General features: G+C 39.2%; 1 long non-coding RNA gene across 1 annotated transcript in view; it reads right to left on the bottom strand.

Annotated features, from left to right (window-relative positions):
- The window catches only part of LOC125611384, a 120651-nt gene that overhangs the window by 57545 nt on the left and 35627 nt on the right, over positions 1 to 27479 (bottom strand). The window contains exon 2 of the long non-coding RNA XR_007341568.1: positions 13789 to 14886. This is a non-coding gene — a long non-coding RNA (uncharacterized LOC125611384). The remainder of the gene's footprint in view (positions 1 to 13788; positions 14887 to 27479) is intronic.

The raw sequence follows: 27479 nt of genomic DNA on the forward strand, positions 1-27479 counted from the left end.
CACGGCCTTCCTAAGTTGGGAGAAGCATCCCTCAGGCTGCACCAACTGACTCACTGATTTAAGCTCTAGAACTAAGGTCTGTAGATTTCACTTTCATATGAGAGTGAGAGGAATCACAGCCCTTGGACCTAGAAGAGTGCAAGCACCGTGGTAGCCACATATGAAACTCTTATTGGGAAGGGAGAATATCAGATTGGGGGTAACAAAACAGTGTATAGGGTACTAGTCTCCCTGGTCCCACACAGCACCACCTTGCATGCTAGTAGATCTTAAGTCTATGGCTAAACTTCTTGATGGGGTATAAATAACTTTAAGAACAAAGCCTACATTTTTTGGGTTTCCAGAGAACAGCAATCTATTTTCTTTTCTCCCCATTAGCCTTCAGGCACTTTCTGGGACCCATTGGGAGATCTTGTCTCCTAGGATCATGAGAATATTCTGGGAAAGCACAGATCCAAGGATTGTCTAGAACAATAATAGCAGATATTTAAACATGATACATACAAACTACTTTAAATATTTCCTGAGAGTCAAATGACTCTGTGAAGTGGGTTATTTATTTATTTATTTATTTATTTATTTTTTACATGAGCATTTGTAAAATGTTTTATTTTTTTTTCCTTTTTTTTTATTGGTTGTTCAAAACATTACAAAGCTCTTGACATATCATATTTCATACATTTGATTCAAGTGGGTTTTGAACTCCCAATTTTACCCCAAATACAGATTGCAGAATCACATCGGTTACACATCCACATTTTTACATAATGCCCTATTAGTAACTGTTGTATTCTGCTACCTTTCCTATCCTCTACTATCTCCCCTCCCCTCCCCTCCCATCTTCTCTCTCTACCCCATCTACTGTAATTCATTTCTCTCCTTGTTTATTTTCCCATTCCCCTCACAACCTCTTATATGTAATGTTGTATAACCATGCGGGTCTCCCTCCATTACCATGCAATTTCCCTTTTCTCTCCCTTTCCCTCCCACCTCATGTATCTGTTTAATGTTAATCTTTTCTTCCTGCTCTTCCTCCCTGCTTTGTTCTTAGTTGCTCTCATTATATCAAAGAAGACATTTGGTATTTGTTTTTTAGGGATTGGCTAGCTTCACTAAGCATAATCTGCTCTAGTGCCATCCATTTCCCTCCAAATTCCATGATTTTGTCATTTTTTAGTGCTGTATAATACTCCATTGTGTATAAATGCCACATTTTTTTTATCCATTCATCTATTGAAGGGCATCTGGGTTGGTTCCACAGTCTAGCAATTGTGAATTGTGCTGCTATGAACATCGATGTAGCAGTATCCCTGTAGTACGCTCTTTTAAGGTCTTCAGGGAATAGTCCGAGAAGGGCAATAGCTGGGTCAAATGGTGGTTCCATTCCCAGCTTTCCCAGGAATCTCCATACTGCTTTCCAAATTGGCCGAACCAGTTTGCAGTGCCACCAGCAATGTACAAGAGTACCCTTTTCCCCACATTCTCTCCAGCACTTGTTGTTGTTTGACTTCATAATGGCTGCCAATCTTACTGGAGTGAGATGGTATCTTAGGGTGGTTTTGATTTGCATTTCTCTGACTGCTAGTGATGGTGAGCATTTTTTCATGTACTTGTTGATTGATTGTATGTCCTCCTCTGATATTTATTTATTTATTTATTTATTTATTCTAATTAGGTATATATGACCACAGAATGCATTTTGATTCATTGTACAATTGCAGCGCAACTTTTCATTTCTCTGGTTGTACATGATGCAGTGTCACATCATATGTGCAGTCATACATGTACCTAGGGTTATGTTGACCATCTCATTCCACCACCTTTCCTGCTCCCATGCCCCCTTCCCTTCCCTCCCTCCCCTTTGCCCAAAGTTCCTCCATTTTTTACCTGCCCCCGCATTGTGGATCAGCATGCACTTAACAGAGAGAACATTTGGACTTTGTTTTTTGGGGGGATTGGCTTACTTTGTTTAGCATGATATTCTCCAACTCCATCTATTTACCTGCAAATGCCATAATTTTATTCTCTTTTAATGCTGAGTAATATTCCATTGTGTGTGTGTGTGTGTGTGTGTGTGTATCATAGTTTCTTTATCCATTCATCTATTGAAGGGCATGTAGGTTGCTTCCACAGTTTAGCTATTGTGAATTGAGCTGCCATAAACATTGATGTGGCTGTGTTACTATAGTATGCTGATTTTAAGTCCTTATGACCAAGGAGTGGGATAGCTAGGTCAAATGAGATTCCATTTCAAGTTTTCTAAAGAATCTCCATCCTGCTTTCCAGATTGGTTGCACCAATTTGCAGTCCCACCAGCAATGTATGAGTGTGTCTTTTTTTTGCGTGTGGCAAAATTTGCTCCCCAAATGTGGGCTCTCTGTTCACTTCATTGATTGTTTGTTTTGATGTAAAGAAGCTTTCTATTTTGAATCCATCCCATTAATTGATTCTTGATTTTATTTCTTACACTTTAGGAGTCTTGTTAAGGAAGTCAGGGCCTAATCCCAACGTGATGAAGATTTGAGCTCACTTTTTCCTCTATTACATGCAGCATTTCTGTTGTGATTCTTAGGTCCTTGATCCACTTTGAGTTGAGTTTTGTGCATGGTGAGAAATAGGGGTTTAGTTTCATTTTGCTGCATATAGATTTTCCCATTTATCCAGCACCATTTGTTGAAGAGGCTATCTTTTCTCCGCTGCATGTTTTTGGCACCTTTGTCTAGTATGAGATAATTGTATTTATATGGGTTGGTCTCTGTGTCTTTTATTCTTTACCATTGGTCTACATGTCTATTTTGGTGCCAATACCATGCTGCTTTTGTTACTATAGCTTTGTAGTATAGTTTAGAGTCTGGCATTGTGATACCTCCTGTTTCACTCTTGCTTGGATTGCTTTGGCTGCTCTGGGTCTCTTATTTTTCCAAATGAATTTCATGATTGCCTTTTTCTATTTCTATAAGGAATGACCAGATTTTAATTGGAATTGCATTGAATCTGTATAGTGCTTTGGGTAGTATGGTCATTTTAACAATATTAATTTTGCCCGTTCAAGAGCATGGGAGATATTTCCATCTTCTAAGGTCTTCTTCGATTTCTTTCTTTAGTGTTCTACAGTTTTTATTGTAGAGGATTTTCACCTGTTTTGTTAAGTTGATTCCCAAGTGTTTTTTTTTAAAGGCTATTGTGAATGGGGTAATTTTTCTAATTTCTCTTTCAGAGGATTCATCAGTGATTTATAGAAATGCATTTCAGTTATGTGTATTAATTTTACATCCTGCTACTATGCTGAATTCATTTATTAATTCTAGATGTTTTCTGGTGGAGTGTTTTGGATCCTGTAAGTATAAAATCATATCGTCAGCAAATAATAATAGTTTGAGTTCTTCTTTTCCTATTCGTATCCCTTTAATTTCTTTCATCTGTCTAATTTCTCTGGCTAGAGTATAAGGACTATGCTGAATAGAAGTGGTGAAAGAGGACATCCTTGTCTTGTTCCCAGTTTTTAAAGGGAATGCTTCCAATTTTTCTCCATTTAGAATGATGTTGGCCTTGGGTTTAGCATGGATATCTTTTACAATGTTGAGATATGTTCCTACTATCCCTAGTTATTCTAGTATTTTGAACATGAAAGGGTGCTGTATTTTGTCAAATGCTTTCTCTGCATCAATTGATATAATTATATGATTCTTATCTTTAAGTCTATTGATCTGATGAATTATATTTATTGATTTCTGTATGTTGAACCAACCTTGCATCCCAGGAATGAACCCCCCTTGATCATGGTGCACTATTTTTAATATGTTTTTGTATGTAATTTGTCAGGATTTTTTGAGAATTTTTGCATCAATGTTCATCAGGGATATTGGTCTGAAATTTTCTTTCCTTGATCTGTCTCTGACTGGTTTTGGTACCAGGATGATACTAACTTTATAGAATGAGTTTGGAAGAGTTCCTTCCTTTTCTATTTCATGGAATAATTTGAGGAGTATTGGTATTAATTCTTGGTAGGTTTTGTAGAACTCAGCTGTGAATCCATCTGGTCCCAGGCTTTTCTTGGTTGTTAGGCTTTTGATAGCATCTTTTATTTCCTTTGAAATTGATCTGTTTTTGAATATGTCCTCTTGACTCAGTTTGGGTTGATCATATGCCTCTAGAAACTTGTCGGTTTCTTTGAGGTTTTCTATTTTACTGGAGTCCAAATTTTCAAAATAGTTTCTAATTGTATTCTGATTTGAATAGTATTTGTCATGATATTTCCTTTTTCATCATGAACTTTAGTAATTTGAGTTTTCTCTCTTCTTTTTGTTAGAGTGGCTAAGGGTTTGTCAATTTTATTTACTTTTCATAAACCAGCCTTTTGTCAATTTGTTAAATTGTTTCTTTTATTCCAATTTCATTGATTTTGGTCCTGATTTTAATTATTTCCTGTCTTTCACTACTTTTGGTGTTCGTTTTTTTCTTCTTTTTCTAAGGCTTTGAGCTGTAATGTCAGGTTGTTTATTTGTTGACTTTTTATTCTTTAAATAAATGAGCTTAATACAATAAACTTATCTCTTAGCACTGCCTTCAGAGTGCCCAGAGATTTTGATAAGTTGTAACAGAGTTCCCATTTACCTCTAAGAGTTTTTTTTTTAATCTCTTCCCTAATGTCTTCTGTTATCCATGTGTCATTCAGTAGCATATTATTTTGTCTCCAGGTGTTGGAGTAGCTTCTATTTTTTATTTTATCATTGATTTCTAATTTCATTCCTTTATGGTCTGATAGAACACAGGGTAGTATCTCTATTCTTTTGTACTTGCTAAGACTTGCTTTGTGGCATAACATATGATCTATTTTAGAGAAGGATTCATGTGCTGCTGAGAAGAATGTCATTCACTCATTGGTGGATGGAATATTCTATATATGTCTGTTACCTCTAAATTATTGATTGTATTATTGAGTTCTATAGTTTCTTTGTTTAGTTTTTTGTCTGGAAAATCTATCCAGTGGTGAGAGAGGGGCTTTAAAATTACCTAGTATTATTGTGCTATGGTCTATTTGGTTCTTATATTTGAGAAGGATTTGTTTGACATACATAGATGCCCATTGTTTGGGGCATAGATGTTTATGATTGATATGTCTTGTTGATATATGAATCCCTTAAGCAGTATGAAATGTCTTTCTTTATCCCTTTTCACTAGCTTTGGTTTGAAGTCCACTTTTATCTGATATGAGGATAGAAACCCCTGCTTGTTTACATGGTCCATGTGAGTGGTACTTTTTTTCCCACCCTTTTACCTTCAGTTTGTGAGATGAGTCTCTTGAAGGCAGCATACCATTGGGTCTTTTCTTTTAATCAGTCAGTCTATGTCTTCTAATTGATGAGTATAGACCATTCACATTCAGGGTTATTATTAAATTACGATTTGTATTTCTGGATATTTTGGATTATTTTTTGGTTTTTAACTTGACTTGTTTTCACCTTTGATTGGCCTTTCCTTTGGTGTAATTTCTGCCTTTGCTGATTTTTATTGTTGTTTTTAATTTCCTCCCCCTGAAATATTTTGCTAAGAATGCTCTGTAGTGCAGGCTTTCTTGCTATAAAATCTTTTAACTTTTGTTTATCATGAAAGGTTTTTATTTCATCATCAAATCTGAAGCTTAATTTTGCTGAATATAAGTTTCTTGGTTGGCATCCATTTTCTTTCAGAGCTTGGTATATGTTGTTCCAGGATCTCCTGGCTTTGAGTGTCTGGGTTGAAAAATCTGCTGAGATCCAAATAGGTCTCCCCTTAAATTTAATCTGATTCCTCTCTCTTGTGGCCTTTAAGATTCTATCCTTATTCTGTATGTTAGGCATGTGCCTTGGTATAGATCTGTTGTAATTTTGTATATATGATATCCTGTAAGCCTCTTGTATTTGATTTTCCAATTCATTCTTCATGTTTGGGAATTTTTCTGATATAGTTTCATTGAAGAAATTTTGTATTCCTTTGATTTGAATCTCTGTGCCTTCCTATATCCCAATAAATCTTAGATTTGGTCTTTTGATGCTATAACATAATTCTTGGATATTCTGTTCATGGTTTCTTACCATCTTCACTGTGTAGTCAACTTTATTTTCCAGATTGTATACTTTGTTTTCATTATCTAACATTCTGTCTTCCAAATGATCTAGTCTATTGGTGCTGCTTTCTATTGAGGTTTTCATTTGGTTTATTGTTTCCTTCATTTCAAGGATTTCTGATTTTTTTTTCCAGAATCTCTCTTTCTTGAAGTAATCTTTTGCTACCTGTATTTGCTCCCTTATCTTTTTGTTGGTGTGATCAATTTTTGCCTGTATTTGTTCTCTTATGTCATTCTTTAATTCACAGATCATTTTAATTATGTACATTCTAAACTCCTTCTCTGACATTTCATCAACTGTACTGTCAATGGATTCTATTATTTTAGTATTTTGTTTTGTTTGGGGCACTTTCTTTCCTTGTTTTTTCATGTTGTCTATGTGTCTTTATTTCTTACAGTGTGGATTATTACAATTTCTACCTTATAACCTTGTAGTGTCCCTACAGATTACCTGTACTTTACCTTGGTATTGGGCTTCCAATACCTGGCCAGTGTCCCAAGATGGATGCTACTGCAACTAAAGGTGGTGGTGGCAATAGTGGAGGTAACTCAAGATAGAAGTGGAGGTGCCCCAAGATGAATGCAACCATTTTCAGAGATGGGGCTGTCTTTGGGCTGCCTATTTGGAGATGCAGCTGCCTCTAGGCCCTGTCTGTTGTCCCAAGGTGGAGGCTACTAGGTGTGGAGGGCTATGGCAATGGCTGCAATGTCCCAAGATGGACGCATGCTGGGGGAGCAGTGCGTTGGTAAATGGGGCACCCCAGTGTGGTTCTCTGCTCTGTGTGGGAGCAGTCCTAGGCCTGGGCTGTCACACAGGTAAGTAGGGGCAGTCCTGGGACTGACCTGGGCCTGGGCTCTAGTGTGGGTCAGCAGGTAGGGGGGCAGTCCTGGGCCTTACCTAGACTTGAGCTCCTGGGTGGATCAGTGGGGCACTCCGGGGCCTGACATAGGCCTGGGCTCCCACAAGGATCTGCCAGGTGATCCTGAGCCTGGGCCTGGGCTCTGGCATGGGTTGGCAGAAGTAGTCCTAGGCCTGACCTGGGCCTGGGCTCCAGCTGAAGTAGGTATTTTATGAGAAAATAAAAAGGTTTAAGATGAGAAAACCAAGGTTTAAGGTTAAGGTAGCACATTTGCAACCTGCCTAAGAACACCTTGCTTTTGTATGGGGTGGGGGGGGCCAAAATTTGAAGCCAGTAAACTTCCTACTCTACTCTTTTAACCAAGACACAGTACTCTATGTCTCCCCAAATCTTTCCTCACCAAGCCTATTTGCGTCCACCCAAAAACCCTACTGCAGAATGCCAACTAATATATAGAGAATGTAATGGGAAGTTGAGATGCCCCACTTCAGGACCTGTTCAGCAGGTCCCAAACATTCGCCATGTCAGCTCTCTAGCCATCAAATGCCTCCAAATACTCTTTTAGATTCCTATATTACTAGACTTAGGAAATACGTATTTATCTTCAGCAGATTCTCCAAACTTCTCTGGAAACATACATGTGCCCATTAAATAAAATAGGCAAAGAAACAAAATAAGCTTGGGCTCAATGCTGTGTCAAAATACACCATTAGTTTTCTGGCCAGGATTAAACATTTAACTTCCAATGTATCCAGAGGACATTAGTGGGGTTCCAGATCAGGATGACAGAATGAAGTGACTTCTCCTCCTTCCAAGAAAGACTACAGACACTTGAAAAGAACCATCAGCAGCACAAGAATACCATTCAGATACATTAAGAGAAAAAAGAAAGGAGGAGTGTCGGGAAAGTCCAGGGTCTAGGTCAGCACCAGGAAAGCAGAGTGACCAGCAGAGTATCCTGGACAGCCTGGGGAGAGTAAAGACCAATTTCAGGGAAGGAGAATTCAAGAGGAGAAATGAGAACCCTGAGGATAATTTCTACCTGCTTCAGATTTTTTCCTGGACCTGGCTTTAAGGATGGTCGGAAGATGTTTATGGGGCAGAGAGAACGTTAAAGTACCATGTGGTGATTACACGTCTTTGGTTTTTTTAAAGGATGCTCTTGATTTGTAAAATTTTACCCAGACTCCAGAAATCTCCAAAATGGTCCCCAAATTCCAGTGTTTCAGCATCGAAATGATATCTCCCAAACTTCCTCTCACATCTGGAAGCAGCACAGAGCCCTCTGCGGGCAATAAGAATTGACAGTTAGCTTTGAAAATATGATTCTTATAAAAATTCATAATTGCCATCAACTCATTTATCTAACACACATAGATGAGGAGTCTTCGTGGATGAGGCTAACACTTTTGCCAAGTACACAGGGAGAACAGGGCCCAGGACCCATAAATTAGTACATATGACCATAGCCTCTAACTGAAGTTCCAGTGCTCAACATTGGAAAAGGCATCTGCAGTCGCCATTCCCATGTCATCCTCAGGAAGCTCTTTGAGCTCCTTTTCCCCTAAGACATCAAGCCTGCATTTGGGTAACCAGACCAAAAAACATAGCTCCACAGTGACACTTGCCAATTTTGACTATCAGATGCTATAATCAGAGTTGCTCAGAGTCAAGTCCCTGGAAAGATCTGAGTGGGAAGCAAAGACTAGAGTGGAGGAATGTCAACCTGCTGCGTGGTGGTAGCACATTTGCTCAGGGAGGGAACACAGAGGGAGACACCAGAAGCATCCCACGTAAACAAACCACTCACTGTTGGAAAACTGAAATCTAGGAAAACATAAGGGACTGCACCCGCTTTGTGGCAAAGTTAAGATGTTTGTCTCTGATATTCTCTATCCTATACTTTACTGATTATAGCACTAATAATGTCTTTTATTTCCTCTGCCCATATACTCATTCTCATCTTCTCTGAAGTACCGTCTTGTTCTCTGAGTGCATATCACTGCTCTTAGAATCCTTTCTTCCAACCAACACAGGGCCCTACAAGCCTTTGCCCTTCGTCATTCTAGGTCCCACACAGGTGTTGGATAAACCTTACTAAAAATAACCCACTTGTTGGCTGACTCATTGTGCCCCACTAGCATAAATATAGTAGGTCCTGGCCTCCCTGTTTGAAGATCTTCTCTCCTCTAGTGTATTTGGGGATGGGGTTATCTCATGACAGATGCTTCATTGGCCTTGCAATCCCAGTTGTGCCTCCTACATTCACTCCACCCATATCTTTAACCTCAGCTCCCACTAAGACCCCATTCCCCTTGCTGCCAGTCCCCCCCTGGAGCTGTCACGTGAACTGATGTTGGGATCATCCTGGTCTTTAATTCCCCCAACAGCATTGCTAAATCCAAGCTTTAGTGACTAATAAAAATTTAATAAAGACTTAGAAACAACAGAGACAGGAATTATAACTTGGAAAGTTTAAACTGGTACTGGAAATGAGGAATGGTGAAGCTCACAGTCAAACCTTTCCATGTACACCCTCTACTGGGCCCCACCTAGCCAGATCACAGCCCCTTCACCTGTCCTGAACTCTGCATTTCCTCTACCAAACAGAGGGAGAGAAAGAGGCCTCTGGTTCTCCTTCTTCCCATGGAGTCCTACCCTGCAAGCCCTGTCTCAATGTTCCCCAAACCTCTCTGTGTTTTTCCCCCACTCGACATGTCCCAGCATGATTAATAATTGAACGTCCTCACCATTCAGGGAGGGTTGGTCTTACCTTAGATCTCACCTTAGATACTTAAAAGGCAATTAAGTAAACAGCAGTCCATTTCCAAAGTCTAGGTTAGGAAATCTAGAATATTGCAAAGACTAGGCTCCAAGCAAACCTACCCAGATGGGCTTTGAGCCACCAATCCAGACCCCTGGTGATCATTCACGAGCTTAAGTGAGGACAGGTCTCCAATACCCTCACGCCCAGGAGATTCCAGCCTCCCCTCTCACAAGAACATCCACATATTTTCTAAGAACAAGAAACAATTTTTATACTTTGCAGAATAAACCTTCCTTAAAAATGAAGCATTTCCCTAGAAAATAATTTACAAAGCTGCCACGCCATCCATGATGAAAACAGCTTGCTATGTGATTATATATGACACCAGAACCCCCTGGAAAGGCAGGATCTAAATTTCTGTGTTCAGGAATATTTGCTTTTCCTTTAATAACCAAATAACCATTGTAGTATTTTTCCAGAACAACAACAAAAAATTTGCCTTCAGAGGAAAATATTTGTCACCTTGGTGATAATACATCAAACAAGGAAGGATTTCAAAGTCCAGGTCTTTTTTATTTTTATTTTTATTTTCCTCCAAGATTTCAAAGATCCCAAGACAAATTCTTTGTTAGGGATCAAGATCAAAGAGTTATGTCTTTCCTTCCCCCCAGGAGTCCCTGCAAGAAGGATTTTATCCTGAGCATATGGTCTGAAGTGGGCAGTCTTTGTTGTGTTTTGGCAGCAGGATTACAGAGATCAGTGTTGGAGGGGGCAAGGGGAACTCTCAGAAAGGTCTCTCGCACAGGCATTCTGGTAACAGTATGGCCTTGTATGAAGGCAGGTACTATTACTTGAGGCAGAGGCTGCCACCCTGAGAGCTCTGAAAAAGTCTCACCCCTTCCAGTCCCAACTTTCTTCTCCATCAGTCCTTAAAGCTGCTATTTCAGAGCAGAAGAGACCCATGGCAGTGTGACTGTGTCCATGGTATCACTTTTACCTTCATAGATTCATGTAAGGCAGGAAACATGTCCTATAACCTCTTCTCTCTGCAGAACACCTCACATACAGAGTCCTAGAATGTTGAACCCAGAAGGGACCTTAGAGTGTCTCTGATTCAACCTTGTCATTCATTCAAGTAAATAAAATGAAGGTCTAAAGTGTGTACAATGGTGCACGCCTATAATCCAAACACCTCAGGCAGCTGAGTCAGGAGAATTCAAGGCCAGTATCAGCAAATTAGCAAAATCCTGTCTCAAAATAAAAAATAAAAAGGAATGAGGTTGTAGCTCAATTGTAAAGGGCCTCTGGGTTCAGTCCTCAGTATCAAAAAAAAAAAAAAGGAGGTCCAGAAGTAAATTTGCATTGCTCAAGTAGCATAGCTGGTTTTCTCAGAGCTGAGATGTACCAACGAGGCTCCTGTGCCCTATCAGTGATCCATTCCATATAACAAGACAATATGATAGAAGATCAAGAGGAAGTCTTATACCTTATCACTCAGAAAGTAGTTCCTAAATGATGCCTATACTCCAGGCCCTGTACTAGGTGTTTAGAACCTTAAAACATAGTTCTGCCTTGAAAGAGCTCACAGTCTAGCCTTTAAAAAAGAAGACGGTGACTTAATAATAAAGGGCTCTGACAAGACATCTGAGTACTTAAGGGACACCAAGGAGAGGTACCTTCCCAAGTTGAAAAACGTTCTCTCTTTCTAAACCTGATCCAGATATCCTTCTTGAAGGAAGGAGTCTCTTGCTTTAGGATATATTGCCTGCTGGTTCAGGTAAGATGGAAGAAAGTGTTCTGGGAGTTGGGGAATGGGACACCCTACTCTGACTCCCTGGAGTGTTGAATTAGCATGCATCCAAGCAGCTCCAGAGAGAGGACTAGGTGTGCCAAAGCCTGGTGACCCACACCCAGGCACTGTGCCCAGCCTAAGGATAAGCCTGCAGATCTCCCCTTCTACAAAGAACCTGTTTGTACAGCTCTGGTGGGGCAGCACCTCATATTAGCAGCAGCCAGCCAGTGCTTAGTAAGGTGACATTGCATTTTCAAAGCCCAGCCTTGGCACCAGGACTCAGGCAAGTGAGGACAACCTGAGTGTCTGTGCAGAGGGAGGGCCCCGGAGGTACACCCTTTAGTGAGGCAAGTGGAGACACAGGAAACTGAGCAGTGGAGGCACAGAGAAAGGCACAGGTCAGACCACAAGCCAGGTGCACCCTACAGAAGGGACTCCACCCAATCCTCACACCTGGTCAGCCAACCTCAAAACCATTTGGCCTCCCAAAGAACTATTCATCTCTGAAAGCAATTGCTCAGAGAGAGACCCTGGGTGCCTACTGAGATGGATTCTGAGAATGAGGGACAAGTGGGGGAAGAGGATTCAAGAAGCATATTATAATGACATTAAGAATGTGGTGTTAGGGCACAGACTCTGGAGCCAGATTGCCTGTCTCTACTTAGTGCCCCTCTGACTTTGTGCAAGCTGATGAGTATCTGGGTTATAGTCTCCTCATGCACAAGGTGGCAATAATAGAGGCAGCCAACTTGGGGTGGTATCATGAGTACTAAATGGATAAATGCCTGTGGAGTACACAGTCCATAATAAGTATTTATTAATGTTAGCTGTTATTATAGCATAAGACATAGCACTTGGTCCCCAAATTCCTTACAATCTAATAAAAGAGGTGAAAAGAAATCATACATGAAACAATAGCAAAGCATAAGACAATGTGCAACTCAGTTCCAAACTGTGTGGTTCAAACTCTTTAAGAACAGTGATAATTAACACAGACTGTATCTTCGATCATCTCTGGATAAAGCCCACCTGTAAAAATGGAGATGGTGCAGAGCTTTGTAGGAGAGTGGATTTAAGAGTCAATTGCCTAGGGTTTGAATTTTGTCTCCACCAGTGACCAGCTGTGGGATCTTGGGGAAAATGCTGCAATGGTTAATTTAATGTGTCATTTTGACTGGGCCATGGGATGCACTGGTATTTGGTCAAACATTAGTCTGGGTGTTTTGGGATGAGACTAACACTTAAACTGGTAAACAGCATAAAGAAGATTGCCCTCCCTGATACAGGTAAGTCATTTCCAATTCAGTTGAAGGCCACACTGGCATAAAAGGATTGATTAAAGGAGAATTCATGCTCTCTGCCTGTGTGCTACAATATTGACTTTTGCGGCAGGCGGGGGGAGAGACTGTCAGACTCAAATTAAAACATCAGTTCTCTGAGACTTCCAGCCTTCAGACTCACTCTACACTGTCAGTTCTCCTGGTTCTCAGGCTTTCCATACCCAGAATGGAACTAAACCACAGTGGGCCATCTCAGGTATTAGAAAAGATTGATTATAGGATTGGGGTTTGTGTTAAGTATTTTGAAGAAGATTTAAGAAAGTAAGACTTTGCTTGGATTAAATTTTGTCAGGAAACTAGGACAACTCTGTGTTTCATTCTCTTTCCTGGGTTGAATTGTTGCTCTCAGAAAAGATGTACAGGGCTGAGGTGGTGGCTCAGTGGTAGAGCACTTGCCTAGCATGCATGAGGCACTGGATTCAATCCTCAGCATCACATAAGAATAAAACAAAGGTATTGTGTCCACCTATAATCAAAAAAATATATGTTGAAAAAAAAAAAGATGTTCAAGCCCTAAACCCCAATGTGATATTTGGGAAAAAGGTCTTTGTAAATATAAGTAAATGGAGGATCTTGAAATAAGTTCGTCCTGAGTTAAACAGGTGGACCCTAAATCCATTGACAATGCTCTTATAAGGATAAGAGAAGACACAGAGACAAAACAGAGGAGCAGAGGAGACAGTGATGTGAAGAGAGAAGCAAAGAGTGGAGTGATTGGTCTATAAGCCAAGGATTCTAGTAGCCAACAGAAGCTGGGAGAGAGGCTCAGAGCAGAATCTCCCTCAGAGCCTCCTACTGACACATTAATTTTAGAATTCTGGCCCCCCAGAATTATGAGAAAATTAATATCTGTAAAATACCCTAGTTTGTGATGCTGTGTTATAGTAACCCAACTGTACTTGCAGCATCTCCACAGCCCTTACCTGGAGGGAGAGCAAGCTGGGCAAGGCTGAGACCATCAGTCCTACTAGCCAGGATGGAGGGATGCTTGGTATTCTGTGGCTTGGACATTGTTCATATTTTATCAGTGTTCAGAAGTGATTATGAAATAGTCTTGCTTCTCTTTTGATCCATCATGGTCACAGAGTGGCCTTGCCTCATGTTGATGCAGGAAATTGTTCAACAGAAGAACACCAAGGTCCAGCCAGAAATGCCAGGCCAGCTCCGGATGTCAAGGGCTGCCTTCTTCTCCCTCAGGAGCTTCTAAGAGAAGTCAACTAAAGCCCTCTAGCACACACAGATTGCCTTCTGGGGGTGGTGAGAAATGGTTAATCTTCCATTTTCACCTTTTTTCCCCCTCTGCTTATTAAGAAGTTGTTATTGTCAATCAGATTTTTAAATGTATGTTTTCTTCATCCCAAGAAACACATCAGGATTTGGTTCAGAGCACACAGGCAACACATTTATCTTGTGACAAATGAATTAAAAACGCTCAATTCTTAAGCTTGGAGGGTTTTCATCACTCTTGGAGTTGTCAAAGGAGCGGATGGCAGAGCGTGTCTCAGACACAAGCCGGTTGTTGATGCAGATCCAAGAGACCTATGGCATGTGACAATTCTGTGGGGGCAGCCAGCTGGAGCCGGACAGCGCTGTCTGCCTTGCAGAGCTGTTGTAGAGATGATGAGCTGTGGTAAAGGCTCACACTGCCTCATCACAACGAGGTGCTGGAGTGAGGAAAAACCTATTTTCCTCACTGTATTGCATCCTTGCTGAGGCTCACACATGTCCCCCCTGGTGATATGGCAACTTCACCTAGGTTTTCAGACCTTTTCCACACTACATTTTCCTTGTGGGCTAATGAAGCGTTGGAGAAATGATGCCCAACACTGGCATCTTGTTCTTCCTTCTTAGTTTGAGTTTTTCAAATCGAGATCAGTTCAGGTGTTCAGGGTCTTCCCTTTGCTCTTCAAATCTGCATGAACCCCCCCAAAGGTAACTCATAGCCTCACGCTTGTTCCCGTGATCTATCCAAAAGCTTGTAATGCCTTGCTTTCCCGATGCCAAGGGTGATTCATTGTCCCCTAGTACACAAGGAATAATTTGTTATTTCTTATTCTTCATTATTGTATCAAGACACTATAAAAGAAAACACAACTAAGAGTAGCTTACAAGGAGAAAAATGTATTCTTTCACAAAATAAGATGACCAGTTAGGACAGTCCAAGGTAGGTCAATTCAGCATCTCGATAATGCACTGGAAGCTGCAGGTTGTTTTCTCTCTCTGCTCTATTTACCAGGCTGATTTTTTCCCCTTGGACCGACTCCCTTCCCCCCAAGGTGATAGCTCCAAGGCTCACACCCTTGCTACCAAAAGTCAACCAAATGACAAAAGATAAGAATGAAGAATACCCTCCCCTTGGGTACCCACTTAAAAGTAAGAAAACTTGCCCCAAAAGGGCAGGATTATGTTGCTTATCCATTCCTGAACCTAACACTGACAAAAGAGATGGAGTTTGGATTGTTGACCTGTTAAAATTCACTTCCCTATCCTAAATAATGGCCTGGCCTCCCCATAAAGGAATGATCACCAGACACTTTTAAAAAGTTGGGATCTATTAACAAATAATTAAGCTGGGAGATGATTTCTGACAAGAGACAGAACTCATCACACCCAGATATTTCCACACTCAGGTCCCATAGTGTGGTCCACGTGCCACTGAGCATGTGATGTAGGGTCCCTTTGTGGTGTTATAAGCTTCCAAGTCAACTCAGAAACACTTTGAGATTTTGCTTGGCAACTGCTACCAAAATCAACACAAAGGAGGCCATCTGTAAGATAAAATAAGAAAACAATATTTGCTTTTAATACAGGCTATAGAATGAGTTTCTGCATGAAATATAAGTAAGGCCTAAAGAACTCATGATTATTTGAATTGTGCTTCCCTGAGAATCTAACATAGAATGCTGTAGCATTTTAACTTTGTTCTATAAAATGCATCATAATGCATGTGCTTGTTATAAGTGATACTTGATTGAAATCTTATTTTCCTAAGCTTGAGATAAATACAGTTTTGGAGGAGAATAAAATATGACACAATGTGGTTTCTCCGCCCGCAAGAAGTAGAAAGATTCCGAGAACTGATTCCATTAGGTGTAGGAAGCTGAGAGATGATAAGCATTAGTTGTGTCTCTCCAGATGCTGAAGGGTTTTATTTGTTTTGATAATGATCTGGAGCCTCTTTCTCTGTGCCAGACCTTCCCTGAAATTGCTAGCATCTGTCTGTGAGATTCTTTTGAATCTTGAGTAAGTACATGCTTCCTCTTGTTGAAGGCTGGATTTTCCAAAGAGTGCTGAGTATACTCAGCAGACTGAAGTATTTGCTCCAGTGTTCTTATCACCCAAAGCCCTTTCCACACTTACATAAAGTGCCCTATACCACTGCACCAGGTGCTTAGAAGCATTATGTGTATATGGGTCCTTATCCTCTGCAAAGCCCTAACACCAACTGAGAATAACCAGTTGAAGTGAGTCCACCCAGTTCTTCATTTTCTGCCTGCAGATGCTGTCCGCAGAGACTCCTGGAAACAGTGAAGAGATGTTGCAATGGGTACAGATCAGCAAACGAGATGGCAAATCATGGGCAGTGTCATAAGGATTGATATTTTGCCCAGAAACCTGATCCACAAGACTTTTTTCCTTGTGAAACCAACTTGACCCCTCAATGAAATGTGGGAAGGGAACAGCTTTCATTTATTTTTTTATTTGTAGTTTTGGATCTCTAGATTTAATTTGATTCATTTTTGTAAACTGCAGAAATGTGGGGGAGAGATTTCTTAAAGTCGGTAAAATTAAAGTTAATTCTGTGCATGTCTTTCATACCAGACTCTAAGTTCAAAAAAGGTGCCATGGCCAAAACACTTTGTATTCCCTTCTCTGAACTATTATACTTCCTAACACCTAGGAGAGACTTAATAATATCTGCAAAATGAATGAACATAAATAAGACCAATAATATCATCCATGTCCACAAAGGTGAAACAATCATAGGCAATAAGTTATTAAAAAAGACTGCCCATAAAACAGCATTTCCCATATTTTAAGGAAGATAGTTTCATGAATTACTCTTTTCTTAGAAGAATTCTGTGATGAAATTAAGTAGGGCCACAAGGCAATCCATAGTCCTAGCAAGTAAAAGTGTCAAAGAGATGCTGAAATGACCTGCTGTTAATAAACCTGGAACTTCTCAAAGCTACTCGAACACAGGAACCTCTGTTGTTGAATACTAGTGACATCTAGAGAACACGTTTTGCGGAACACAGTGTAAGAAAATGCTTTTGAAATATGTGGTCCCATCCAGCACACAGGGAGCTTGGGCATCATCACTTGAGTACTTGCAGCAACTACAGAAAAGCCAAACAAACCCATCATCAACAAATTTTAGATGCAACAGAGAATTGCAGCCACAGGCAAACACTACTCCCCAAATTAGAAGAAGACAAATGGACAGAAGGAGTCACATTTTTCAGGAGCAGAACCTCTGTGGGAAGTAGTACCGTCCTGGGCTGTAACTCATGCACGGCTAGAGGCTCAGTGTGAACACATTTGAGACAGGAGAATTCCAGGGGGAGCTGGTCTTCAAGAGGTCCCTGCACTTTTGTGAGCATTACCTCAAGGACCCTACCAGGTTCTCACAATGAAGATGGAAGCAAACCCCCTTTGAGTTTTAAAGAGAAAGTAGCCTTTTGAAATATGCCATAGCATTCTGTTCTTCTTCATAAGACCTACTATTTTCCAGAACCTAACCAACTCTAGCCCACTATCACCTTCCTGTCCCACCTAATGGGAAAAAAAAATGAGAGGTACTTGTGAAGGGCACAGCCCTTAATCGCAGGGCCACAGGATGCTCTCTGTCCCTCTACACCTTGCCACCACAACATTAAGCCCTCTGTACCATGACAGGAAAATAGGCAGATAGCTTATGTAGAGGTCCAACTGGAAAGGTTGAGACTAGGGAGTGCCTGGAGCCTCCCTAGCATGTGGTAAAGCTTACAGAGATGCGGTCTTCTCTACCCACTGTGCTTTCTTCTGCCCTCCACTCCCCATGTTTGCTGCCCTCGTCCACCATGCCATCCCGCCTAGCCTAATCCACTCCATCCTCCAAGTTTCTCCTCTTGTGTGAAGTGTCCTTAAGACTCCAGCCCACGGTGCTCCCTGCTGCACTTTGCCATACATTTATATCCTCAGATTTGGAGGGGTTTTAATGCACATCACCCAAGGGGTTTGAATTATTTGGTGCCCTCATCTACTCCTGGCATGTGGCATCTTGCTTTGTATTTTCTTGTAGGATCAATAGAGCCCCAGCTGCTAGCAGGGCTTGGGCAAGTGTTGCATGGAAAATACAAAAATAAATCAAATGTAGAGTGTCCTCCAGGAGTTTACCTGTTAATATACTGGGGCAGTAAGGGGGGGCTGGTTGTTGGATGAGTTGGCTATTTTTTATACAAGGTGAAGGAGCAAGACTATGTAGAAGGAGGAGATACCCCTGAAAAAGAGGACACACCCTATTGAACTTCTACCCACCAGACCCTTAAGGGCATGTGAAATGAGTGAACTGGGTACTACTCTCAACAGCATTTGCCTAAGACTTCCTCATAAATGGCAGGTGCTTCTATACCTGAGCTGCTTAGATTGATTGCACTGCAGCAAGAGAGCAAAAAAAACAAACATCTAAAAACGTGAAACATTGGCCCTTAAAGAAAGTGTGATTTCATCACAAAAACACCTACCCTTTGGCAAAGGGTTGAGTTAAATTTCTAATGAAGGTTTGAATCTGATCTAAATGATGTAAACCAGAAAACACACTCATTCTAGGGCAATCTCCTTTCTTCAGGGACAAACATCATGATACAATGAGAAAAACTGAATAGTTGGTGCTTCCCCACTCCCATACTCCCCTTCTAGCCAATATAACCTCTCTGAACCCAGGTTTCCTCATCCCTATAGTGAAACAATAATGGCTACCTTGAAGGACTATTGTGGAAATTATCAATGCCAGGGACAATACCTGACATGAACAAAAATGATTCTCATTAAGGTAGAAATCTACCTGTTCAACAGGCTTCTTCCATTAAAATTGCAAAAGCAAAAATGGAGTTTTTATTTGTCTTTGGTATGTCTTAAATCCAGTCCCTCTTTTTCAATGTGAGGTTAAAAAAATAACATTAATCCTGATAAATTAAATTCCCTAACATAAAAACACCTAGAATATTTGAACATCGACTTATCTAGTCCCAAAGCCAGTGTCATCTGAGCAAGATGCCTCAGAAAAACAGAAATCCTAGATGTTATAGAACTGATTAGTCTTTTTCCTCCAGATACAGTGAGTGGTGTGAGAGTCCCACAATTACCTCCTGAACTTCAGAATGAAAAATGAATGTAATGTTTATGCCAAAAGCATTGGTAAATGTTTAGTTTCGTCAGGCATAGAAAGATATTTGTTCTCCAGCTAGAAAGTTGATCTTTATCTTTTCTTGGCTTGGGTTATTCTTTCCTTTAGGAAATTTAGAGCTTTTTTGTTTCGAAAACTGTTCTTTGTAGGTGAAAGTACTGCATGCACTGGGAAAGGCTCTGGGGGGAAGCTTCATTCTTATGACATGACATTTAACTGAAGGCCATTCAGAACCTCTGGAAGATTTGTGGGTATTATGGGTTCCACTGGATCCAGATGGTTCTGTATTCAAGATTCCCCCCAGCATGCTGTGACATAATTGGAAACACCAGGGGTCTCTAGTCTTGACTTGGATCCAACCCCACGTCTTTCAGGGTTTCCTCTGAGTCAGTATAGAGTCGACCTTCCATTGCATTGGTCTGCACTTTGTCCCATGGCCAAAGTTTCTAAATATCTTGATACCTTTTTCTGGGGGGTGTGAAGGTTTGGCAAGGAACCAAGCCCTGGGTGGGGTGCCAAAGCCCTTGTTATGTAAGGAACCTGTCTGACTTGCTCATCCTGGAGTGGAAGTTTCATTTTGCTGTGTCATTCCTCCGATGGAAGTGACTTGTGATATCGCAGTTTCTGAAAGTTAAAACCTGAATATGCAGAAAACATAGTCTCCGTGAGATCTGCAGAAATAATTTTCTTAATTTCTGGTCAACATGCCTAGAACATTGTCTTCAACTCAATGCTATACTGTCTCACCTTAGGAGTGGTTTTAAGTAACTGTACTTGGATTGGTTTATATTTCTCCACTATGGAGAATATGACCAATAGGCCCTCACTGCTACAGTTCATTCTGGTTTCTTAGATCAGTCTCATTGAACTCATTGCAGTAATAATAGCTAACAATAGTAACATTTATTATAACTTAGTGGTGCCAGGCATCATTCTAAGTGCTTTACATGTATACATTCATTCAACCTGACAACCACCCTTTGAGATAGATATTATTACTACCCCTGTTTTATAATTGTGGAAACAGAAACATGGAATTGTTAAGTCCATTCAGCTGAGATGTAGTTAAGTAGGCATTAAACCCAAGAAGACTGCATCCAGAATCTCTTCTACCAGACCTCTTCTCCCAGAGTTAAGAGACCTAGGATCCAGCCCCTCTCCTCCCATTGACTAGAGGACAAGGTTAAGGGAGATATTAACATGACTTACCCTCTCTCACGATATTTTTATGAGGATCAACAGCAAAGCCAGAAATATGAGAGTAGTTCTAGATTTTCCTCCCTCCCTCCCTTCCATTCCTCAGTCCAATAACTCATCAAGCTCTCTGGGTTCAAATGAGACTTTGGTCTTTTCACCTTTTAGAATTCATCTCTTTTCACCTTTTAGAATTCATCATTTGAGCTGCTTGCTAAGATGCACAGGGATCATGTTACTTCCTGTCTTTACTGTAGAGAATACTTGTCTCCCCTCACTCCTCTATCTGAACTCCTTTCTATGTTGAAGAAATTCCTATTGTGAGTCCTGCTGAAGAGTCCATTCACTTTTTCTCTTGGCTCCCTGGAAGCTAAGGCTTGGAGGGAGTGGTTGTCAGGTTGAATGAATGTATACATATAAAGCGCTTAGAATGATGCCTGGCACCACTAAGTTATAATAAATGTTACTATTGATACCAGACCTGGATTTGGCCAGGCAGCTGCTGCTTCTTGAGATTTTTCAGTCTCCATTATATGAAGAAACAGGTGAAGTAAGGATGTGTACCTGTGGTGATATTGGGAGCCAGGATCTAAGAGGGGTGAGATCTACTTGTGTTGGCATTAGAAACAGATTCTGCTTATCTAAACTGCACAACTTCTATTTCTATTCATTTGCTGAACCTTGTTCACTAGTTTTTTCATGAGTTCAGGAACTAAGGGGTAGAACACTTGCCTAGTATGCACAAGACCTTGGAGTGAACCCCCAGTACTGCAAAATAAATAAGTAAATCTGAAACTGGTTATCTGTCTTAGTTGTTGAAGACAATTTCAAATCTCATCACTAATCAGAGATGGATAGCTTGCAGCCTGTGTCATGCAGGGGAGGAGCTGCTAGTTGAAGCATTATGTGCAGACACCATGCATAAGTGTCCATTGAAGGCACAGCTTTCAGGAAACTGGATTGCTGCTGCCATAAATGGTTTGAAGGACATGTGAAATTTGAGGGTGGTGGAATTATTTCTTGAAGTATCGTACAGCTGAGGTTGTGGCTCAGTGGTCACGCACTTGCCTAGCATGCCTGAGGCAGTGGGTTCAATTCTCAGCACCACATACAAATAAGTAAAATAAAGGCCCATCAACAACCAATATATATATGTATACATATTATATATATATATATATAAAAGGAAATGACAATCTTAATTGACTTAATATTGGGTTTATGACTTATACTGAAACCAAAGACTTTCTATGACTGCAAAAAAAAAAAAAAGAATTATATCTTGTAACTACAGTACATGGGGAACCAAAAACTAAAAGCAGTTAACTTGATCCTGTAGACTACCAAATTACCTTGCCAGTCGAATTCACAGCCATGCCTTACTCTTCTGTAAAATTTAGGGCATCAATTTTCATTTTTACAACTGCAAAGAACCTGGCTTTCACCCAATGAATCTTTGTGAAATGAATGAGTAAATCATCAAATTAAAATAATTTATATGGAGGAAGTGCTGAGGAGTGATATTGGCCAAATTATATTGTTATATTGTGTGCATATACAAATATGTAACAATAAATCTCATGGTTATATACAACTATCATGTACCAATAAAAAATGTGGAACGAAATAAAATGAAAGAATTTATGTTAGCATCCTTTTAAATTAGCAAAGCAGCAAATAAGTAATGGCTGCTATGATCACACACTGCCTATTTTGCCTTCAGTGACATTAAAAATCAGTGACTCTTCCAGTCCTATCACAGGTATCTTCAAGACAGAAAAAAAGAATCTGGGCATGTGGAAATATTTTACTGTGTGGTGAAAGCAGAGATTCATCCTTCCCTAGTTGTCTCCTCTTTGGGAATTGTGAGCACTTAGTAAAATATCTCAGAATGATTCATCATAGCCATGACTTTTAGGAAATCAACAATGGGGGCTGAAACAAATCAATAGGAAATGGGTCTGTCCATGGTTGCACACAGAGGGCTTGCTTGAAGAAGGTGATGGTCTGGTCATGTGCTCTTCAGAGAGAACGTCCTTCAGGTTCAGGGTGAGCAGGGCAGCAGAGATAAGGTCAACCCTCTTTTTATTGATGGAAATGAACCCTCTCTACCATTCCTTCAATTCCTGCCTCCTGAGCAGTAATGTGGTTTATATGGCACCTTTTCATACTTCAATTACCTAGGCAGGTCAGACATGGACACCTGTTCTTATTCTGTGAATGCTGGAAGAGAATCTTAGACTTCTGCTCTTTCCAGGTTGCTATATTGTACTCCAAAGCCCTCATACTGTCAAAAATTCCTATTCTAATCTGATCCCTGGCTCCCCTAATCTGAAAGTCTCAACTTCTCATTCAGAACTGATAGGTAACTTTGTGTGCCAGGTCTGGATTTGAGGTCCAGAATGACCATTTCTTAGCTGCAGATTACTTGATTTTTCCATTCCTCTCGTTCCTCATCTGTAATATAGGCATAATGATACTTCCTTCCAGAGTATGACCAGAGTTAAACATATTCATGTACAAAAAGTACCTAGCATGGTACCTAACCACAGTCAGACCTCTAGTATTATTTTTGCCACTGATTGATTGGGTGACCAGCTTGGATTCAGTGGTTTGACTAACTTCATCTTTATTCTCTTACACTTCCCAGAATTCCAGAATTCCTGCATAAGCAAGAAAGCCCACGTAATTCTGAAGTCTTTCAGCAGCAGCGTTTGTTATTGGGATGACAGAGAGTAGAAAAATCTCCCACACTTCAGTACTTGGCTCAGGCTCTTTCCAGAAAACTGCAACTGATGCTCTAGAAAGATAGGAAAGCAGCCAGGTGTACTCTTTATAACAAGTCTCCTCTCACCTGAGCTGACTTGTCTGTGCTTCTCTTTGGTGCTCATTGCCCTGCTTCTGCCCAAAGATCTCTCCTTCAGGATAGTGACTCTTGTGCAGCTGCTACAAGGAACCGGGACACCTCTAGGAAATGATCAGCACTTGGGGGCTATCTGCCTTTTGCTTAAGGGTTTAACTTGTTTTTAAATAACTTGAAATTTTATCATACAGAAGTACACAGAGAACTACAAGAATAGGTATGTACAAGAATGTTTCATTGAAGCACAGTTAATAAGAGAGGGGGAAAAGACTATCAAAATGCCCATCAACAGAAATAGTTTAATAAATTATGAACTGTTTATATGATAGATTAATAACCACCCGTTAAAGTAATGCATTCGGTCTACACATACTCTCATGGAAAGCCTACAATACATTCCAAGCCAGAAACAGTGATTTCTCAAGGGAATAGACTTAAAAAGGAAGAAAGGAACCTTTCACTTTATTACTCTTATCTATTGCCATGACATCTGAATTCTTACAAGTGTGTATTACTTTCACAATAATTTCAAAAGGGAACTTTACTACACCACCACCTTTAACCTCTTACTTTATATAGTTTTATGATTTTGAACTCTTATAATAAATTGTATTGCTTTTGGAATAATTTTCAAGAACCATCTTAAAAGTTCTCAATTATATTTCATCACAATTTTCTGTTCCTATTCCCACCAGTACTACCTCTAGCTCAGAGGTCAGCTCTGAACACTCCCTGCAGCAGGAGGGTTTATCCTGTGAGACACATGTGAAGCATAGGAAAACAACTGTTGGATAATGAGCTCAAACTCAACAAATCTTCACCCTGTGAACTTAGAGGACAGTCACTCATTCATTCAAAATATATACATGTTGTATTTTCATTTTTAGTGAGCTCAATATACTTTGTGATTTCCGTTTTGATTTCTCTTTTGTCCCACAGTTATCTGAGTGTGTTGTTTATTTAGTTTTCAAATATTTGGGCATTTTCCAAAGACATTTCTGTTAATTTCTAATCTATTTCCAGTATTGTCAGAGTACATATTTAGTAGGATTTTAATCATTTTAAACTTATGGGGACTTTTTAATGGTATAGAATATGTTCTACTTTGATGAATGTCCTGTGTGAACTTGAAAGTGATGTGCAATCTATTGATGTTGGGTGACATGTTGTGTAAAGGACATTTATATGAGGTAAATAGGGTGTTAATGTTCTATCAGGTTTTTTTAAAATGGGAATGTTAAAATATCTTACTATGTTTGTAGGTTTGTCTATGGCACTCCTAGTTCTACCCATTTTAGTTTTGTACTTTTGGAGCTTAATATTTGGGAACATAAGAATTAACTATTGTTAGGTCTTCTTAATGAATCTTAATGAATATTTGTCATGAAGTGACTCTTTTATCCTAGTACTAGTCTTTTCTTTGGACATCAACTTTATATGACGTTAATATAGCCACTTCAGCTTAAATTTAATTCCTGTGAGCATTCATCAATGGTTTATCTAATCCTTTCTTTATCCTTCTAATCTATTTTTGCTTTTACTAAAAAGCAGTTTCCTTTAGGCAGCCTAGAGATAGATCTCACTTTTTTTGATTAATCCAATTTGACCATTTCAGTCTTTTAATTAGAATGTTTAGACCATTTACATTTAATTTGATTGTTGATATGATTGGTTTCAAATGTGTCATCTTGCTATTTTCTAATTTAACTAGAAATTCCATTTCTAAATTGTATCCTATAGAACTATACACAGAACTATAAAATTTTGCCTTGGGTTATTTGTTTCTTTTCCCAGTTTTTCTGTATTGTTTTTAATTGAAAATTTTATTAATTCATTTATCTCCATTTTAGGTGACTATAATTATTCATCATATTAATTTCTGCTGTTGTTATTTAAGGACTTATAGTTTTAGTGTGGTTTTGTGGTGTTTACAATTCCTTAGTGTAGATTCAGATTTCCATTTGATTTTGTTTGCTTTGTTTTTTTTTTCTTGAAAATATCATCTTATAAAATACTACTGGAGATAAATTATTTCACTCTTATATGTCTGAAGAAGTCTTTAACTTGCTCTCATTTTTGAAAGGTATTTTTGCTGAGTGTAAAAGTTTAGCTTATTAGAATATTTTCCTTTTAGTACTTTAAAAATATCTCTTCACTATCTTCTCCTTTGCATTATTTCCAATAAGAAAGATGATATTATTCTTACCCTTGTTCTCCTGATATGTCTTTTGTTCTGGGTGCTTTTAATATTTTCTCTATATATCACTGAATTTAATAGTTTCATTTTGAAGTGTCTTGGTTTAATTTTTTCTTGTTTCTTAAACTTGAGGATCATGGAGCCTCCTTGAATACATGGATTTATAGTTTTTATCAGATTTTAAAAATAAGTAGCCTTATTTCCTTAAATATTTTATCTAATCATCATAACCACCAAATTTGAAACTCCAAATTGAATTTTAGGCCTCTTAGAGTTTCCTATTTCACTACTTATTCTTTCTTCTCTGTTTTATTTTGGATAATTTATGTAGAACTGTCTTCAAGTTCACTAGTCTTCTCTTCTGCATCATCTAATCTACCATTAATTTCATCCAGTGGATTTTTTAACTCGGGTATTATGATTTGCATCACTTCAAACATAAATCTTTTTATGACTTCCCAGTCCCTATTTAATATACTCAATCTTTTCACTAGTTTTTTAAATCACAGAATACAGCTATAATAATAATTTTTATGTCCCTGTTTACCAATTCTATCACTGGTATCATTTCTAGGTTGATTTCTATCCAATTCTTTTTCTCCTCATTTCTTGTCATGTCCCCAAAATATAGATCGTATATCTCTGCTTCTGTAGCTATCTAGGGTGGTTGGCAAAATTTTTCAGATGAAATTAAATTTTCAAATTAATAGTGAGAAATCATCCTTGTGTCAGATAACTTTTTAACAAGGAGGCTAGAGGATGAGATGATGGAAATCAGAGAAATGTGTTCCTCATGGCTTCAAAGAAGGCACAACCTCCAAGAGTACTACAGTTGCCCAAAATCACATGACCTTATAAAAGAACCCTAAACCTCAAATGAGATTATAGTTTCATGAGACCCTAAGCAGAGATGCTAACTTAGCCTTGTTTGGCCTTCTGATCTACAGAACTATAAGATGACAAATAGTATCCTAAGATACTGCCTTAGTCAATTTGAGCTGCTATAAGAACAAACAAAAGACTGTACATCTTATAAATAACAAAAATTTATTTCACACAGTTCTGGAGGCTGGAAGTCAGATCACGGTGCCAACATGGTGGAGTTCTAGTGAGAACCCTCTTCCTCATTACAAAATACAACTTCTTATTATATCCTCATGTGGTAAAACAAAAGCAAGAAAGCTTTGGAGTCACTTTAACAAGGGCACTAATCCCATTCATGACTAATTACCTCCCTAGTGCCATTATATTGGGGTTAGGATTTTAACATATGAATTTTAAGGGGAAACAAAAAATTCGTTTATAATGGGGATAATTAGTTAAGCAGCAATACTTTATTTATTTTAGTAATTGCTCTATGAATGCAATATACAGCCTTAATTTTTCATGGTCCACTTACATTTAATATTGTGCCATTCAAGTAAAATATGGAAACCCTGAAGTCGTTTGTTCTATATGCCCTTCCATGATTCATATTCTAATTACTATATGTATTGCATTTACATTTATTATATCACACAGATACTGCTCTAATTTTTAGAGTTATATGACTCATGTAAAATATTAAGAGGAAAATATAAAAATTATTCTTTTTGCATTGACAGCGTTTTGCGTTAGTCATTGTTTTTTGGTGATACCACTATCACCTAGACTAATTTGCTTTAGCATTTATTGTAGTGCAGGTGTGCTGGTGATTAATATTTTAAATCTTTCATCTGAAAATACCTTTATCTTGTCTTCATTCTTAAGGGCATTTTCTTTATTTTATTTTATTTTTTTTTTAATTTTTTATTGTTGTTTGTTCAAAACATTACAAATTTCTTGACATATCATATTCCACACTTTGATTCAAGTGGGTTATGAACTCCCACCTTCACCCCATACACAGATTGCAGAATCACATCAGTTACACATCCATTGATTTACATATTGCCATACTAGTGTCTGTTGTGCTCCGCTGCCTTTCCCATCC

This window comes from Marmota marmota, unplaced genomic scaffold, assembly GCF_001458135.2.
Source record: "Marmota marmota marmota unplaced genomic scaffold, marMar, whole genome shotgun sequence".
Classification (NCBI taxonomy): domain Eukaryota; kingdom Metazoa; phylum Chordata; class Mammalia; order Rodentia; family Sciuridae; genus Marmota; species Marmota marmota.